An 18,594-nucleotide genomic window follows, 5' to 3' on the forward strand; every position below is an offset into this window, starting at 1 on the left:
GTAACCCCGCTAGTGGGATTATGGGTGAGTGATACACGATGGCCTGCCATTCCCTACCAGCCTGGACATGGTGACATCCCACTGATGCTTCAGGGCTCAGCAGTACCATTACCACCAAATCAGGACTGGTCAGTGCCTGCTCTCCACCCCACCCTCCCCCTACACCTGGCGCAGCCCCACTGCAGTGAAGGTACTGGACATGTGCCCTCCTGCCATCTTGTCATGTGGGAGCTCCTGGAGGTCCAGCCAGCAGTGAAGGAGCTTTGTAGCCCCAGCATCTGGTGCAGTGCCAGGCAGTTTGTTAAATTCAAATGACCCAATCATTTCAGTTCCAAAAGACTGGGGCAAAAACGGGTTGCAAATTTAACACCTGTTACTGACCCTTAACAGCTAACTGCTAAATGTGGAACCAGCTCCTCCACTTCGAGAATCGACTAGTGAGCAGAGTTTCAGATGATCGGCACGTGGAACCACCAACCGGCCAGGGGATCAAAGATGCCCGGAAAAGATGACCGTTCAACTAGCAGGTGGATGCAGCTGAAGTAACACATTCAAACTCCCACACCGGAACCTGACACGGTCAACACAACATGCGTGCCCACCTCCCCTCCAGCGCGCTGCATGATGGACCACTTCTCAAGTGAGTCAGCACCTCACACATTCGGACACTCAAGAATGGAGAGTCAGAAGAACTAATGCAACCAGCTGGTTTTACAGGAGAGAAAACGGGGGTTCAGGGGAGCGGTAACGAGCCCCAGGCCCTGGGGAGGCCAGAGCGAAAGCGGAGCGTGGGCTGTCTCACCACAGTGGCACACAGTCAAAACTCCTTCTTCACGTCGTTCATTTTCTTCTTCAGGTGTGATAATGGTGTTACGGTGCGTTTTCAAGATAGACACATTGTCCTTTAGAGATATATATAATAATATTTATGAATAAAATAATCTGATGTCCTTTTCAAAACTCCAGAAGCAGGCGGGGGTAGAGAGGAGACTAGACTGGCCACGACCTGCTAACTGGTAAAGCTGGTGGCGGTACGTGGGGTTCATTATAGTTCTCTCTCTAATTTGGAATATGTCTGAAATTTTTAGTAAGGCAAAAATTCGTCTTAAGTACTTTTCAAAACACCAAGCAGCAGCAATGCTAGCTTCTTCAAGGAGAGTCTTTGTTACCATCTAGGTCTTCTCCCCGCCCCCCCTAAAAAAAGGAAGAATGAAGATAAGGAATGAGAGAGGGAGAGAGAGAGAAAGAGAAAATGGGAGGGAAAAAAGGAAGGGGAAAAAGCACCCTCCTACTACGGTCTTCAAGACACTGCCCACACAGCGACGGCAGGGCAAGGAGCAGCGTGGCTCCCTAAGGGGGGGCTTATTGAACAAGTTATCAAGTCAGCGGAGAAAACAAGCCATGTCAGTGTTAGATCATTAAATCAGCATTCTGGCAAAAAAACAATATTTCCAAACATTCTGATGACAGCTGGATCAAACCCGCCAATACTTGACAGTAATAAATATAGTTATTTGGGAAGAAAAATAGGGAGTGACCTTACAGTTCCACTGAAATATGCCAAATAAGGAAAGCTTGAAGCTGTAGGAAATGGAAAAGAACGGCTAATATTTGGCAAGCTTCCTTTATGATCAACAAATTAAAATGTTAAGGAAGCAATTTGTTGAGAAAAGATATTTTTAAAAGGAGCTGAATCATGTAGGTTCAGCCCAGGATATGGTCAATTGGTAATTTTAAATCATTTTTTTAAACGTTAATGTTTTCAGCCCCCAGAAACTGCATTTCAGACATCGCTGAGTTAAACATAAACCCTCCTCTCTCCCAGCTCAGGTGGCGGGAAGAGCGCCTGGACTTAAGTTTCACTGCAGCTCTGCCCTTAACCCCTGGTTCAACAACTGCAGACTCAGCCTCCACTGGAGTCACTTCAATAACACAGAAGATGGACAAAAAAATGACCTTGAGTCTAGTTTTTTGTTTTTTAAAATTTTTCTGTTTTTCAAAGACCATTCTATTATTCTTAATTTTTTTTAAGATTTCATTTATTTTACTTTTAGAGAGAGGGGAAGGGAGGGGGAAGAGAGAAACAGCAATGTGCAAGAGATACATCAATCGGTTGCCTCTAGCACGCCCCCAACTGGGGACCTGGCCCGCGCCGGGCATGTGCCCTGACTGGGAATCAAACCAATGACCTTTCAGTTTGCAGGCCGGCACTCAATCCACTGAGCCGCACCAGCCAGGGCTCAAGTCTAGCTTTACGTTGCCAAATACAACGGATGCCAATCCATTTTCAATCGTTAGCCATCTGACCTATTTGAATCTATAAGGCTTAATGCTACTGGATTTCTTCAACAACAAAAAAAGCATTACTGGCCCTGACTGGTGTGGCATTGTCCTGCAGGATCAAGGGCTGTCAGTTCAATTCCCGGTCAGGGCACCAGGGCATGTGCCTGGGCTGCAGCTTTGACCCCCTGTTGGGGGCGTGCAAGGGGCAGTGGATCAATGTCTCTCTTACACATTGATGTTTCTCTTCCTGTCTTTCTCCCTCCCTTCCTCTCTCTCTGAAAATAAATAAATAGAGTATTTTTAAAAAAGTTATTAGTGTACTGATTTTCACAATCCATGAATAAGCAGGAAGACTTTCTTGTGATTTAAAAGCATCCCCATTGTAAGGGCCTAAGTGCACCTTCATTAAGGCAGTGCAGTTCACATGGGGTGGCAGCAGCTTTATAAATAGTGGCTCACGTGACAGATAAGTCATTGAAAACAAAAAAGCCTGGGAGAGGGGTGAGAGGGGCCAGGAGGGGGTGCTGTTTTTTGGGGGTGGGAAGGGGGCCTCTGAGCTGAGACCTTAAGGAAGTAAAACCAACCGAGGCAAACCAAAGTCAGCCGCTACAATGGAACCCCCGCCACCATCCCCCAAAACAGAAACTGGAACACTGTGGCAACAATTTTGTCCATTTGCTTGACGACAAGCTGCTTTAGCTTTGTCACAACCTTGAGGAATCCAGATACCTTTTTTTCTTCAATATATACCAAGCTCCCTGGTAATGAGCCCTACTCCTCAGTAACAACTGAAATACAGTGTCTGGTTTTCAAAATATTCTTTGTTTTGCCATTAGCTCCATACTGAGCAGAGCGCCTGGGCTGTGCTCTCGGCATTCAGTTATAACATCAGGCTGGGGTCGCTGACGCATGATGTGATCTGTACTGGACCGAGCTATCTGGAATGGCCTCCAGTGACTGTCCAGGCAGCGCCCAGGGAATGGATGGGTCGAAGGCAGCTCCTGCCTGCAAGACCTGCGAGCAGCAGGTGCCCACCTGCCCACAGCCCACAGGGGACAAGGCTGACTGGAGGAAACGTGGGAACCAATTCAGCTGCAACACTGTCCATATGACTCCTTACATATCGCCCAACATTAAATCACCCAGGGTTAGTTCTATCCGCTAGCCAAAGGTCTGCCGCATCCACAGCCAGAATGGAGACTAGAGCTGGTGAAGTTCAGCACTAGCCTGGGGCACAGGAAAATCACCGCAGCTTCCTTCACAGTCAGACCAGGGCCCCCATGGCCCCACTAAGACAGAGGTCAGTTCAGCACGTCTTGTAAGGACTTGGTGGGATTTGCTCCATATCCAGTTTTAGTCGGCTTTCACACGGCTAGCTGAACATACGGCTCTCTCTGCAAAGTCAGTTGCGGGGCTGCCGCGTGCGGAACATCCAAACCACCATGATCAGGGTGGAGCAGGCAGGCAGGCAAACTGAGAGCACTGGATGTGGCCACACATCCACCCAAATGGGAGCAAAGATTTCCACAGAGCAGCCAGGGCCTCCAAGCCAGCTCACGCCACCTCACTGTTAGGGCGATTCGCTCCCTAACAGCGCCTCAGCATCCTTACTGTTAAGTAAACCTGATGAAGATGATCTCCGAAAATCACCAGGAAGAACAGCTAAGAAAAAAAAATAATAAAACCTCCCTGCCATTATGCAAAGCCACAGGAAGGCTAAGTCATTCTGAGCTAAGTCAAGGTAAGGGGCCGCAGCACACAGCCTTGATAGGGCAGGAGTGGGGGCCAGACAAGCTCTGTCCACCCCGTCTGCTCGTTTACAAGGAGACAGTCCTCAGAGTTTAAAGGAGCCCAACATATTAATCCTCAACTGGTTGAATCCCATCCTTTTTGCTTCACCTGTATCCGACTCATTCCGCTTTAATTCAAAACAGCTGATTTCAGAAGCGCTCATCCTCATTTTTCATTCTAGTCCACATCATTCCAAAAGCCAACTATTAAGTAAGAGCAGTGAAAGGACTTTTTGTGTTGAAAACATCTTTTATGTATTGAAAATGGATGAAAGCCGTGCATTTTGACTCCTAAAAAAAAGCATTTCTTTTTATTTCTACAGATATTTCAAAAATATGACATTTATTGAATGCTATGCCTATTATATGCAAGGCACTGTGGGAGGTGCTGGAGTTTCAGAGTCCAGCACAGTCCCTGTGCTGATAAGCTGACCGCCTGGAAGAGGGACAAAACCAGGGCCCAGATGACTGGAACACTAGGTGCAGTGAGGGCAGAAATATAGGGCAGGCCCAACGTGCCCGGGGGGTTCAAAGAAGGACAGATTCCATCGCTGGAGGGGATCCGAAAGGCTCCTTCAAACAGAAACAGGAACTTGAGCTGGGCAAGACTTCAGAGGCTGAAGGAGAAGGATGGAGAGGGTGCTCCAGGCAGAAGGCACAGACAGCGTGCCTGAGGGGGCGGGCTCGAACACCCAGGGGCCTGGGTGGGCTGACGGGCATGTGTGCGAGTCCCAGGAGGCAGCAGCAAGCAGCAGAGCAAGGGAACATGGACAGGTCAAGGAGGATGAGGCCCAAAGAGGGATCGCAGAGTTAATTTGGCTTCAAGAAAGCAGTTTCAGCTAGTGATGACAAGGGAACCAGAGAGAAGAGGAAACCTTGTAGATGCCTCGTGGGGGTCAGGAGGAGGCTTTTCCTCAAATGCACAAGCAGCAGTGGCAGAGCAGTGACTGGCTGCCCCAGCGTCATCAGAATTGGAGAAACAGTTGAACTTCATCTAACTGGGGCAGCTTTTGAAGTCACCAACCACAAGGAGGAAGCATTTCTTCAGGCCTGCAGGAAACAGATTGCATCGCTGTGTCTGTCCTGGCTGGGAGAGGCCCAGCCCTCTGGGGTTTCCATCAAGAGGGAACAAAACCCGTCTGCTCGTGCCGTCGTCTCTCTGTGAAGCCCACTTCATTTTCCACATCCACCAGACTTGGTGACAGCCCCACTTGTAGAGCCTTCAATTGCAGAATGGAAAACACCAGCTCAGAGAAACACGGAAGGTTAGGGAGGAGAATGGAGGAACATACAATGCTAATGCAGTAAACACTGCAGCTGGGGAATAGCATCCTGGTCAGTCCATGTGGGCGAGGACTAAAGCATGCCTTACTTGCACGCTTCCAGCTGACCCAAGCTGTTCCTTCACACAGGGCGAGAACACAGAAAAAGTGCCAGACTGAATGTTGTGACTTAGGTGATAAAACACCTGCAAAACCCTGATGACTCTCCTACTGTGCCACCTGTAAATTCAAGTAAAATCCTAAGCCTTGTCTGCCATTTCTCAATGAGGAAGAGCCAGGTACCGTGGAGAAAAAAGACCACAGACACACCAGGCGTGGTGCCTCAGCCCAGAATGGCCCCTGGCAGGCAAGAGCGCCAGGCTGCATTAATGGGATTCACAGCCCCACAGAGGACACGACGGCCTGTGAAGGCTGCGGGGCTGCGGGGCAGACGGGGCTCCTCTCCTGGGGCTGGGTAGGCAGAGAGGGTTTCTCAGGGAGGCAGGGCCTGAGGTGGGGTCTCCAAGGGACGGGTCCGCCCCCTGCACAAGGGGAGAAAAGTGATTTCTGAGGCAGGAAATTAGACCTCAAAGTGTTGGGGAAGATAACAAGCAGGAGGGGTGGAGACAAAATAACAGACAGGGAGGTACGTAACCATCACAACAAACCACTGCAATCCAAGTCGAGTCCGTTTTTAGTCCTTTTGAGAGTCAGAGTGCAAAAACGGGTGGGAGAACCACTACTCAGAACGAGGTGCCACATAAAGGTGAGACGGGGGTGTCACTTCTTTGTCCAATGAAGATGTTAACAGTTAATAATAGCTCCCATTTACAGAGCAGCTACCCACGAGCACCTCACATCTATTCCCTCATTGTGTTTTTGTAACAAACCAGTTAGGAAGGTGGCACCTCTTCAGATAGGAGTGTGGAGACATCTAAGGCACTCAATAACAGAGACAGCATTTGACCCCAGGTCTCAAGTGTCATGCTGCTGCTTCTTCCCATCACAGCCAAGGCTCCTCCACCACGGAGACTGGTGTGCTTGGTGTTTCATGAAGTTGCTCTGGAGATGATCCCCAGCATATGGTAATCACATGTCACTCACTGGCAGCCTGGTCGGAAGGAGCTCCCAAAAGGCTTCTTTGAAAGACAAAACTAATGTGTTATCCATAAAACCGGTGTTGTCATACATAGCCTTACCCCATACATAAATTTAGGCATTCTGAAAACATGTGACTTCAGGTTAGTATGGCAGATTGACACCTGAATTATCTCCGCTCCCTCCAGAACAGCATGGCCTAAACTCACAGGACAAAGAGAAAAAGAAAGGGGAGAGCAAAGGAACAGCCCTCTAAACCTCAGAAGCTGGAAAGCTATTACACCCACCACAGCAGCCTTCACAGACCAGAGGAAGCTCACAGCCCAGCCTCAAGATGGGAGGCCCACAGGCAGCAAGCTCACTCATACCACAGAATTTAGAAAGGCTTGGAAAGGGGGAGCAGCAGGGATTTCAGAAGGTAGGGGTGCAAGGTGAGCAAATGCCAGTAACAGAAGCAGTCATACCCCTCCCCCACCTCACGCAGCCTAGAGACCCTCCCCCACGGTAGGCAGAACATGGGCTTTCTGTAAGTCACGTGCAGGGGGACTGAGTGACCATGCCCAGCCCTTTCCCCAGCTTGGCTCCTAGAAAACAGGTGGTGGGACATGTAGCCCCCAACCACTCCTCCCAGCAGGGAAACGGAGTGCTTCTCACTGGAGAAACTGTCAGGTGGAGAGAAAAGAGCCACAGACACGGACACTTGGGGACTTCCCTCAACAAAGCACCTGGGCTGATCACTTACAGTGAAGGTCACCAAGAGACTGCCCCCCAAACCACCCCCAATACACAAATACACCCCCCCTTCCCTGTAAATATGCTAGTGCCTTGTTCTTAGGCACAAACAATGAGATGTCACCATTTAAAGGAAACCTGTAAATGGGACTAAAACAAGAAGAGAAGAAGAGACAATCAACGGGAGAAAGGATAAATAAAATTGGTCTAGTCATACACTTAGGCATCAATGTCAGAGAAAACAGACTTAAGGTTTACTACCACATCATAGGTGACTCTCCGAACATAACTCGAGTCAAGAGAGCAAGTTCTGGAAGTCTGCAGGGAGAATGATAATACGTTTTCAGAGAGATCAACACCAAGCAGGAGTAAACATTGCAGTATTTAAGCATATACAGGGTGGGAGCAAAAGTAGGTTTACAATTGTGACTATATCAAAGTATTATTCTTATATTATTATTTATTAATTAATGTATTATTTTCCATAGGAACAACTATAAACCTACTTTTACCCCACCCTATATACAACTGTGATTAAAAAACAAAACATTATTTTAAGGCTGTGACACAATAAATACAAGACTGAGGACAGTGGTTACCTGTCCCGGGCCGGGTGGCAGAAACCAGAGGAGGGCACACAGGCTGATGCGAATTATCGGGAATGCTCCAGGTCTTGGGTTGAGGTTGGGTTGAGGGGTTAGGGTTCATGGGCATTAGTTACATTATTACATTTTGTAATCAAAATGTGTTGCATACACTTGTTTACACGTATCAAATAATACTTCTTCAGCTCTGGCTGGTGTGGCTCAATGGCTTGAGCACTGGCCTGGGGATGGAAAGATCACCAGTTCGATTCCCAGTGAGGGCACACACCTGGGTTGCAGGCCAGGTCCCCAGTAGGGGACGTGTGAGAGGCAACTTAGTGATACATCTTTCACATGTTTCTCTCCTTCTCTTTCTCACTCCCTTCCCCTCTCTCTACAAGTAAATAAATAAAATCTTTAAAAAATAATAAGAATGATACTTTTTCATAAAGATTTTAAAAAGTGAAAACAAAGAGAAGTCAATGCAAGAAACAGAAGAAAACTTAAAAAAAACTGGCAAATGTAGGCAGTGAATAAAGAAGACACTGCATCTATGAAATGAGGACAGGCCATAAGAATGGGACATTCGGAGAACGAGAAAGGTTCCTTAAGTTAAAAATACAACATAAAATATCAGAAAGATTAGAAGGAAGTACATCAAAAAAGACAGAGACATGAAAAGTGAAAGGCGGCAAAAATCAGCAGATGTGTCCACGAGGCCCAACATCTAAATGACAAGTTCCAGAGCGCAGAAAACAGAGGGGGGGTGGGGGGAGACACATGCTGAGGCGCATTTCCATACCTGAGAAAGAGAGCAAGCCAACGGCTCTAGCTCTAGAAGGTGTTAGAGAGAAACAGCACAATGCCAGGAAGCCAGAACACCCTCGACAAGGTGAGCCCTGGACGTCGTGTCTTTCCAATTCCAAGGGCACTGCTTTCCAGTCTGGAATTTTATGCTTGGCAATGACCACAAGAGGCCAGAATGCAGATCCACAGCTGTGAACACCCTTTATCAGGAAGCTACCAGAGAAGAACCCCACAAAGGAGAGATTAGCCAAGGAAGAAGAAAGCACAGAATTCAGGAGACAGGAGGTCCCAAAGCAGGAAAGAAGGAAAGGAAGCCCCAAATGATGGGGAAGGGGTTGGCAGCGGCCTATCCTGGAAAGAGCAGAAAAATGAGGGACCAGGAGGGATGTTGCCAATAAACAAAAACCTACCTATATGACAGGTTCCCATGTTTAAAGAGATATATATTGCTGGAAGAGAATTTAGGGACAAATGAGATATTGTGCACAGAAAACTAGTATTTACACAGGCACAGCCATCCAAACGCCGAGTACCTAAAACGGACTGAGCCAAGAAGAGAAATACGACTACTCTGAGAAAAAGGAGCGGAGGAGGCCTGTCGCCCCACGCCAGTCCCGCAGTTCCGCGTCTGTAAGTGAGGCCCAGCGCTGCCGGGTGCACAACCCTGCACTTGCACAAACAGGCTGCTCCGGGGTGCGGGAGCTTAGCTGAGCGTGAGGCAGGGGCTGGTTCTTTAACACTGAGCCTTATGTGATTTTGATAAAAAATGAAAATAAAATCTTTTGAAATAAAGAAAACATGCAAAAACACTAACTACCTTTAGACAATTTTTATTTTAAAATGAAATATATTTAAGACGTGCAACTTCCTTTTTTTAGTTTCTTGAACAATTCTACACTGTGGCAACCTTAAGGGCCACACAGAAAAGTGTTTATCCTGCCTTATAACTGTTTTACTCACAAGCCTGACCTCAGGCCTCCCCAGAGGCTGCCTGCAGTTGCTGGGATTAACAGCCTCGGCCCAGGAGGCCCAGCAAACCTGGGCTCGCCGGGCTCCCGGAATTGCCACTGCTGCAAGGAACCGTCAGGCCGCTACCAGACGTTGATTTCTTTTTTCCCTGTTATCTGAGATATTTTATCAATGAACTTTCTGACTTGCTTCTGAAATCCTGGCTGGTGCATATTCCATACAACTATTTCACCATGTTCTCCAAACTGCATATTTCTCTCCATTATATATCTACAAATCAGGTCAAAGTGTGTTTAATAGGAATTTCCTACGTTTGCAATTCAGGCAATAGTTCCACTGCATTCAAAATTATGTGATATAGGAGGGGGGGTGCTAATATTAGCCACTCTGCCCTTCTCCCATGCCCCCGACTCCACTCCACTTCAGAAAAAGACAGGGCTGACAGCGTAAGAACTCAAATCTGCTGCCAAGGAAGAAACACCTATTTTGGAAACAGTCTTCAAGATCCTGGACAAGAAAACAAAACTCAGACATGTAAATCACATGGCACAACTGCTGCATCCTGTTCGTGGCTGTCAACAGTCACTAGAGAGCAAACCCAAGCTCTCCAGACAGGCAGAAAGACGCCTTGCAAGTATTCTGTTGATCTACGCACACTTTGTCTTCTATTTGCTGTGAGTTAAAAAAGCTTCTAGAAATAATTCGTATCCTTCAAGTTGAGCACATTCCACAAGCGGAGGCTCACTCTGCACGAAAGTGGTAAATTCAGAACTAAATTTGGCCCCCACGGAGGCCTAGCAGGCTGAGAAAATCGGAGGAGAAAATTCAAACAATGACTAGTCCCAATCAACATTAGGAATCACGTTGCTTCATCTGAAGAAGCCTTCTGCCATCTGGATCTGGAAGGACTTCCACTTTGAAATTCCTCCTCTCTATCGGAAGTTTGTCACCAAATATTAAAAGCTGAAGGTGCCAAGTATTGCATGACTCACATTTTTCATTTACCCACTGAACATTTGATGTGGAAGTTACACCCAAAAGCAGGCTTTTGCTTTAACTACACGTGTAAGCAGTTATTTTTAATCATATACGGGGGGAGCATAAAAGAAATAAAAATAGTAAAGAGCTCGTCAACGTATGCCCAGCGCCCCACGGCCCAGGGATCAGCACTGACACCGGCGCATCTCAGTCTGGGCTACTGCCGCCATTCCCCTCTCACTGTAAGGCAGGCTCCGCTGGTGAGCTGCCAACACGATGCTTTCCTTCACTTTTTCATTTTGAGGCTGAGAAACACTGGGACAGTGTAACAGGCACCGTCCTAAGCTGAGTCGTAGTAGAGCCCCTATAAAGCAAGCTGCGTTATTATCACCATTACAGAGGAAGCAGGTTAAATGCCCAAAGTCACACAGCTCATAAATGGAAGAGCCGAGATTCCAAGTCAGATGGGTCCTCTGTGGTGTCGGCCAGAGTGCCCTCAGCCAGTCAGTCAGCGGGCAGCTGACGGGTTCGGGGAACATCCAAAGGCCGGCCATCTAGAAAACCCCACGTTCTCACACACGGAGAGCTGACGTTTCCAGGTGGTAATATACGGGTCCCGCATAAATAACGCCCCTTTTTACTACAAAATCTTTTATTACAAAGTCATAAGCATGTAATCCCGTAACATAACCATATCACACTCAAGCACCCCACATGACATTTTAGGTGAGATGTTCAAATTAAAACTATAAATCATTACACCCATATTATCACCCTGCCAACCACACTCACGCAGGCATTAGTTCTGCCAGACTCTGTATTACGGATCCAGCACAGGGAGAGAAGGAAAGGCTCCCAACGTTCATTTTCCAAACAAGTCTTCAGACGCGCCCCTGACGTTTGCGAAGGCACTGGTGAAAATACTACCCTCTCCACGGGGTAGCTACAGGAGGCTTATCATCAGTACTTAGTTTAGTCATTTCTTAGTGGCTCAGGCTAATCAGAATGAAGGTCAATGCTGAAATCTACAGTGAATCCCTACCACCTACATGTGCAAACAGCCCCAGTCTGCAACTCTTGTGTCCTTCTGCTCTCCTGCTCTCACACTGACAGCTAGTCCTGCCTCTAGAAATTCCTTTATTTCCTTCCAATTTGCTGTTTTAATGTGTCAGGACACCGAGAAGCAGATAACCGATACTATAAGAACTGTGTGTAAAAAAGAGCTAGATTTAAAATAGGCTCGGGCCTCAGAGGGCACAGGCACCTCCCTTGCACAACCACACAGACTGGGGGTGCCAGTCCCTCCCTCGCAGCTCAGCCCACTGGTTGTAAACCATCCTCTGGAAAGCTCAACTTGGAAGATAAGGGAGGAGTCATTGTTTTAACATATGAATTAAATAAAACCAACCACCCCTTTTAAAAGGATCTAGACCAGTGATTCTCTAACTTTAATGTGCACCTGAATTACCTGGGGATCTCATAAAAATGCAGGTTCTAAGTCAGTCGTCTGGGGTGGAGCCTAAGAGTCCGCATTTCTAACAAGCTCCCAGGTTCTGTCCTTGCTGCTGGCCCATGGACCACTTTGAGTTGCAACGGTCTAGATTAGAACACTGCTGTCCAACAGAAACATTATACATGCCACATACATCATTTTAAATGCCTGGCAGCCAGCTCCAGGCCTCAGCAAGCCTCCTCTGTCCCCTCCCCACCTCTGTCCCCATACCACAGACTAGGGCCAGTGTGTCTTAGCCGGGAGGTAACCAAAATTTTAGCTGGACACAGTACCTCAGATGTATACAAACAGTATAATGAACCCCTAAGTACCATCTCCCAGCTCACCAGTTATGAGGTCATCATGGCCAGTCTATACCATACTCGACTCCAGAATCAGAATCTTAAGGTGACTCCCCCAACCCCAGGGGGTCCTAAAATGCAATGAGAGTTGTATCATTGGACGATAACATCAGAAACAGGTAGCCCTGGGAAAACAGGTGTGACTGGAACAAGGCACCAGGAGGTTCCCTGACGGGCCTACTGCACCCCTCACACCTCTACCCTAGGAGGGCCCCTCTCCACCAAGCTGATAATGCTGTCACCTTAACTCTCCCAGCAGGGGCCTAGGAGACCACACAGGTCACAGGCGATCTGTTCTTCCCTGTGACCTGTGTGGTCTCCTAGGCCCTAGGCCCCTGCTGGGAGAGTTAATAGAGGACCAACTTGCCCCAAAACCTGCACAGAAAAAGCAGACTGAACGAACCCCAATGAACGAGAACTTAAAATGAACACAGTAAAAACCAGGAGAGGAGAAAGGTAGGTGGAAACAGGAAATAGAACAAAGATATTGACAAACTTTAGAAACCAAAAGGAAAAAACAAACATATCCTGGGTCTTAATAATTTCAGGAATAATCCAGGTTCTGAATTCCAGAAGAATAAAATAGACTGCAGAAATTTAAAATCCAGCAGAGAAAAAGTCAACCCAACAAAACCTCACACAAATAGGTACCCCCCAAAAAGTAATGGTAAAAGCAAAAAAAAATGGTGGAAGTCCTAATATAATCACAATTACCATAAGTGTATACCAGTTAAATGCACTAATCAGACTCTCAGTCTGGGTTCAGAAAACAAGACCCTGCATCGTGTATATAAACCAGGACACTGAAAGCAAACAGACACAGAAAGCAAACAGACACAGATAAATTAGAAATAATGCAAGAAAAAAGTGTCTGGCAAACGGAAGCCAAAACAAAAGGAAAAAAAACAAAACAGGAGATTAATTTTAATATCACAACAAATAAATTTTAAGGTGGAAAAACATCATAAATGATGAAGAAAGAGTCTATATATAATACACACAAAAATGGAACAATAAATGAGGAAGATATAAAAGATGATCATATATGCATCTGACAATATAGCCTACACACCATGTAATGACTGCTGAAACTATGGGAAGAAAACGAGCAAAGACACAGAAGAATTATGTAACATGAATAAGCTCAAAATAATACATATGGAAAAAAATTTATGCCCAAATAGCACATTCTTTTTGAGAACATTTGCAAAAATCCACTATGTGCAATGCACCAAAAAGTCTCATATATTCCAAAGAACTGGCAGCATGTTAACTATGTTCTCTGACCATATACAGTAAAAATAGATATCAATAACAAGTCATTTTTTTAAATGTCAAAAATCTAAAATATATATATTCGCTGTTAAAGAACCCTTGGGCTAAAGAGAAAGGTATAAGGGAAATTACAAAACTAAGACAGAATTATAAAATGAGTAAAAATGAAGCACTACATGTCAAAATGTATGGCGCACAACTAAAATAATACTTAGAATATATTTATTAGAAAATGAGAAAGAAATCAAATTTAAAAGCTGAGCATTCCAAGTAACTTATGAAAAGAGAGTGGACTCAAAGAGATTGTGAAATAAAGGTGGGAATTCAGACACATAAACCAAAAACTAAAAATTAAAAAAAATAAAAACAGAGATTTTAAAAAGTAAAAGCTGTTTTTTTAGGATTAATAAGATAAACAAAACTCTACACAGACTGAAAAGTAATAGAAGTGTCAGATGAATTCAAAAATACAGAATGTAGAAAGAAAATGAGAAATAACTGGAGCTAAAAAGAGATTTATAAACATAATGAAAATATGAACAGGCGTGCAACTTCTAAAACCTAGATGAAATGGGTACATTTGTAGAAAACTATAAGATGCCAAAATTGCCCTAAGAATAGAAAACTTAGACCAGTACCAAGGAAAAGTGGAACAGTAAACACCCCCCAGCCCAGTCTCAGGCCCGTGCCTTCACAGGTGAGCCCCATCAAATCGAAGACGCAGACAATCCCCAGCTTATACATATGACTGCAAAACAATTTCCACCCACTTTATGAGACGAGTATTCCTCAATTAACTGGGCAAGGAATTAGTTGTGCTACTGGCCAACTTCATGTAGTAGCACAAATGTCAAAACTATGTATCAACTCCATCAATATTTTTTAAATACAAGACAATGAAGAGTTTATCCCAAAAGAGAAGGGTGACTCAAGATCAGAGCGTCAATCAATGTATTTAATTTAACACATTCATGAACTGAGGGGTAAAACTGCATGGACATGAATAGATTTTAAGAAAAAGTATTTGCTAAGGGTTAATGCTTGTTTCTAGTAAAAACTCTCAGAAAATTAGAGAAAAAGGAATTAAGATAGTTCCTTAACCTGATTAAAGCTTCTACCAAAAATCTCCTTTTGACCCATTACCTTTAAGACAAGGAAAGGAGAGACAGGCCATCACCGCTGCAATGCAAGAAAGAGCCCTTCGGGTCCCAGGGGACAAAGCAAGTCACTCCAGTACAAGGGGTGGAAGGAAAAGGACCGAAAAGAGTGTCACTTTTTTTGCATATGATATTGTCTCCTGAGAAACCCACAGAATCAAGTTAACCAGTAAAACTAATGAGAGCTTCAGCAAGCTCCCCAGTTTCAAAATCAGTAAATAAAGCTAACTGCTTTCCTCTGTACAACAGTAATCAATTAAGGAAAAAAACCATTTTAAACAATAAGACACTATCCACAATGCTACAAAAACTGAAAAGAACTAGGAATTAATCTAATAAAGATTAGACTAATAAAGAATAAAGAATACACAAAACCTTTATGGAGAGAAACAAGACCTAAATAAATGGAGAAATATCCTTGTTCAAGGATGGGATGACTTAAATGTATTAATTTTCCCCCAAATTAATCTGTACATGTAATCCAAATACAGTAAAAAAAAATTCCAGCAGTACAGTACTTATGAGGAAATGGGCAGAAATGGGCATGAATGAATAATGGACCTTGAGTAGCTAAAATATATTTTTAAAGACTTTAATTATTTTTAGAGACAGGAAAGGGAGGCAGAAAGAGAGGGAGAGAAACACTGATGTGTGAGAGAAACATCGATCTGTGGTTGCCTCTCGCCCCACTCGCCCCAACCGGGGACCAGGCAGCAAACAGAGGCGTGTGCCCGGACCAGGTATCAATCGGGTGACCTTTGCCTTTGCAGGATGATGCTTAACCAACTGAGCCATGCTGGTCAGGGCAAGGGGTTTTTTTGTTTTTTTTAAATACGGAACGCTTCACGAATTTGCGTGTCATCCTTGCGCAGGGGCCAAGCTAACCTTCTCTGTACCGTTCCAATTTTAGTGTGTGTGCTGCCGAAGCGAGCACAGGGCAAGGTATTTTTAAAAACTGACAGTGACCACAGGGCAAGGGGCAGGGGGTTAACGAGGAGGGGGAAGGGTCAAATCAAGGAACATGTATGTATAAGGGACGTATGGATAAAGACAAGGGAGTGGGGGCAAGGGAAGGACTGAATGTGGGAAGTAGGGGGTGAGTAGGGCAGGGAAGAGTAATGGGAGAAAATGGGGACAACTGTAACTGAGCAACAATAAGAAAGAAAAAGAAGAGCAAAGAGGCTAACTTCACTCAATCAGAAACAAAGAATCGGCATAAAGTCGCAGACACTAAAATGGTGGGCGGCGCCTGTCCAAGAAGAAACAGAGTAGTGGAACAGAAGAACGACCTCAGACACATACCCACGTGCAGATGCACGGGGACTCGGGAATCCACCAAAGGAACTTCCCAAGCCAGCAGGTAGTGTTGGAAAAACTCGCTACTCTCACTCTTTACAAAAAGCCAACTCAACCCAAATGTGGAAGACAAATCTATATGACTATCAAAATAGAAATATCTTTGTAATCTTGACTGGGGAAAGAGTTTCTTGAACAAGACTGAAATGACACAAAACATGAGTGTAAAAATGGACAGATTTGACTTCATCAAAATTAAGTTTTTCTGCCCTGACTGGTGTGGCTCAGTGGGTTGAGCACCAGCCTGCAAACAGAAAGGTCGCCGGTTGGATCCCGGGACAGGGCACACGCCTGGGGTTGTGAGCCAGGTCCCCAGCTGGGGGTGTGCAAGAGGCAACCGATTGATGTGTCACTCCCTTCCCCTCTCTCTCAAAATAAATAAATGAAATCTAAAAAAAAGAAAAAAAAAAAGAACAATTTCACCCTGGACTCAACAATCCAGTCCTGAACATCAGTGAGGAGATGTGAAGATGGCAGGGGCACAGGGGTGTTTGGGATGTTAGAGGCCACCAAGGGGGGCCATCCACAGGGAAATGGATTTGTGAACTAGGGTGGTGCTATGAGCTGAATTGTGTCCTCTCAAACTCATACGCTGAAGCCCTAACCCCCACCATGATGGTACTTGGAGGTGGGGCCTTTGGGAGCTGTTTAGGGTTAGATGAGGTCACGAGTCTTGAAGGTGAGGCCCCCACGATGGAATGGATGCTCTCAGAAGACGAGATGCCAGGGAGCTCCCACACTCCCTCTCAACACCCTCCATCACGGCGGGGTGCAGTAAGAAGACAGCTGTCTACAGTTAGGAAAAAGGCTCTCACCACGAACGGCGTCAGCACACAGCTTGATCTCGGACTTTGCAGCCTCCAGAACTATAAGCAATAAAGGCCTGTGTTTAAGCCACCCAGTCCGTGGTATTTGTTACAGCAGCGCAAGCTGACTAAGATAAGTGGATTCTTAAGATGGAATCCAATGCAGCTATCATGACAGATGAACAAAATTTATAGGGAGAACTATGAACAGATCTCAAAAACAGTGATGAGTGAAAGAAAGATTTATAGCGCAATGCCATACTTATGAATTAAAAGTACTTACACACAAAAGAGGCCACATCTTTTACAAGAATACATCCATATAAAGGCACATTAAACACATTAGAATGGGGAGAGAAGAGGACTAAAAATGGGAATGAGCATAAAGGAGAAAAAATTTAGTAAGATGGATTACGATGTGCCATGAATCGAGGAGTACTGATTAACACGACTCCTGTAGGGTGAGGCACCCGTGCGTGCGCACAGACACACACGGCACACAGTCACACCCTGCGGGCACGCAGGACGTAGAGACTTGGCTTTTCCTGGCCGTAAGGTAGAAACGAAGAAGAGTGTTAAAATTAAAACTCTTACAATGTGACTTACAGATTTCAATCTTTAACACGATAAAACAACTGGCAAGATGTTGCTGAACTTTCAAAATTGTAGTGAACTAACTTGGTAACGGCCCGCATTTCTATTCCACTACGGCGGTAGACAAGACAGTCTACCTACCTGAATGACAGACACACAGATACACATACACACCCGAGTAAGATTTGGTATTTCGCTGTAACTTATGGGACCTGTCAATTTCATTCACAATTTACACCAGCTTCTAATTATACTTAACTAAATATTAACGATTCTAATTGCTTAATGCTTTATTGGCTAGATCTAAAGTATTAAGGGACATCTGGCTTGGCAAATGGAGTTCTGCCTGCTACGAGAAAAGAGAGCTTGGAGCATACGTGTCCTCCTCACACTCCCAAGTCTACATTCACCCAGGCCTGGTGCGTCTCAAAAGCATGACTTGTAATCCACAAAGCAGTCAAGAGAAACGCTGGATGATCTGGATTTTAACCGTAATAGTCTCCGTTGCCAGCACAGAAGGCTGGAGGCAGGGCGACTGCAGGGCTGAGGACAAGGCCCCTTGCATCTTTGGCTCTGCGTCCTCCGAGGTTGCACTGGCTTGGGCCCACCCCACAGGGCTAAGGTGGAGGTGGCAGGCCTGGAAAGCCTCTCCCCACACAGCAGAGTTCACAGGCAGAAAATGGCAGTTTGTCCCGGCTCATCAGCTGTTGTCAGAGAGGCAGCACTTTCTTCTCATAAGCAACTCTACCAGACATTCCCTGTCTCTCCAGCCAAAACAAAAAGAAATGCCTGCCACACCTGGTGGAAGGGGGGGAAGGGGAATACCGGAACCCCAGAATTAGTTTAGACAAACTTCAAGTTTTGTCCCCAGCAGGGGAGAGGCCCCTTGGTGGTTAGTTAGCAAGGAAGGAAGGGAGGGGAGGAGGGAAGGGAGAGATCAACCAACAGTGTCTGCTCTTCCAGGGCTTCTCAAAATCCAATCGTAACAGTGACTCCAAGTAGGCCTTCCACCGTGTGGGGAACCCACGGAGTACACAGGAGGGACAACC

General features: G+C 45.7%; 1 protein-coding gene and 1 non-coding gene across 11 annotated transcripts in view; both read right to left on the reverse strand.

Moving 5' to 3' along the window:
* CUX1 (cut like homeobox 1) overlaps positions 1-18,594 on the reverse strand; it is a 366,222-nt gene that overhangs the window by 322,287 nt on the left and 25,341 nt on the right. The window lies entirely within an intron of this gene.
* LOC112315079 (U6 spliceosomal RNA) lies at positions 15,617-15,723 on the reverse strand. The gene has a single exon (XR_002975846.2). It is a non-coding gene; the product is annotated as a U6 spliceosomal RNA (small nuclear RNA).

The sequence above is a fragment of the Desmodus rotundus genome, chromosome 1 (assembly GCF_022682495.2).
Source record: "Desmodus rotundus isolate HL8 chromosome 1, HLdesRot8A.1, whole genome shotgun sequence".
NCBI classification, from domain to species: domain Eukaryota; kingdom Metazoa; phylum Chordata; class Mammalia; order Chiroptera; family Phyllostomidae; genus Desmodus; species Desmodus rotundus.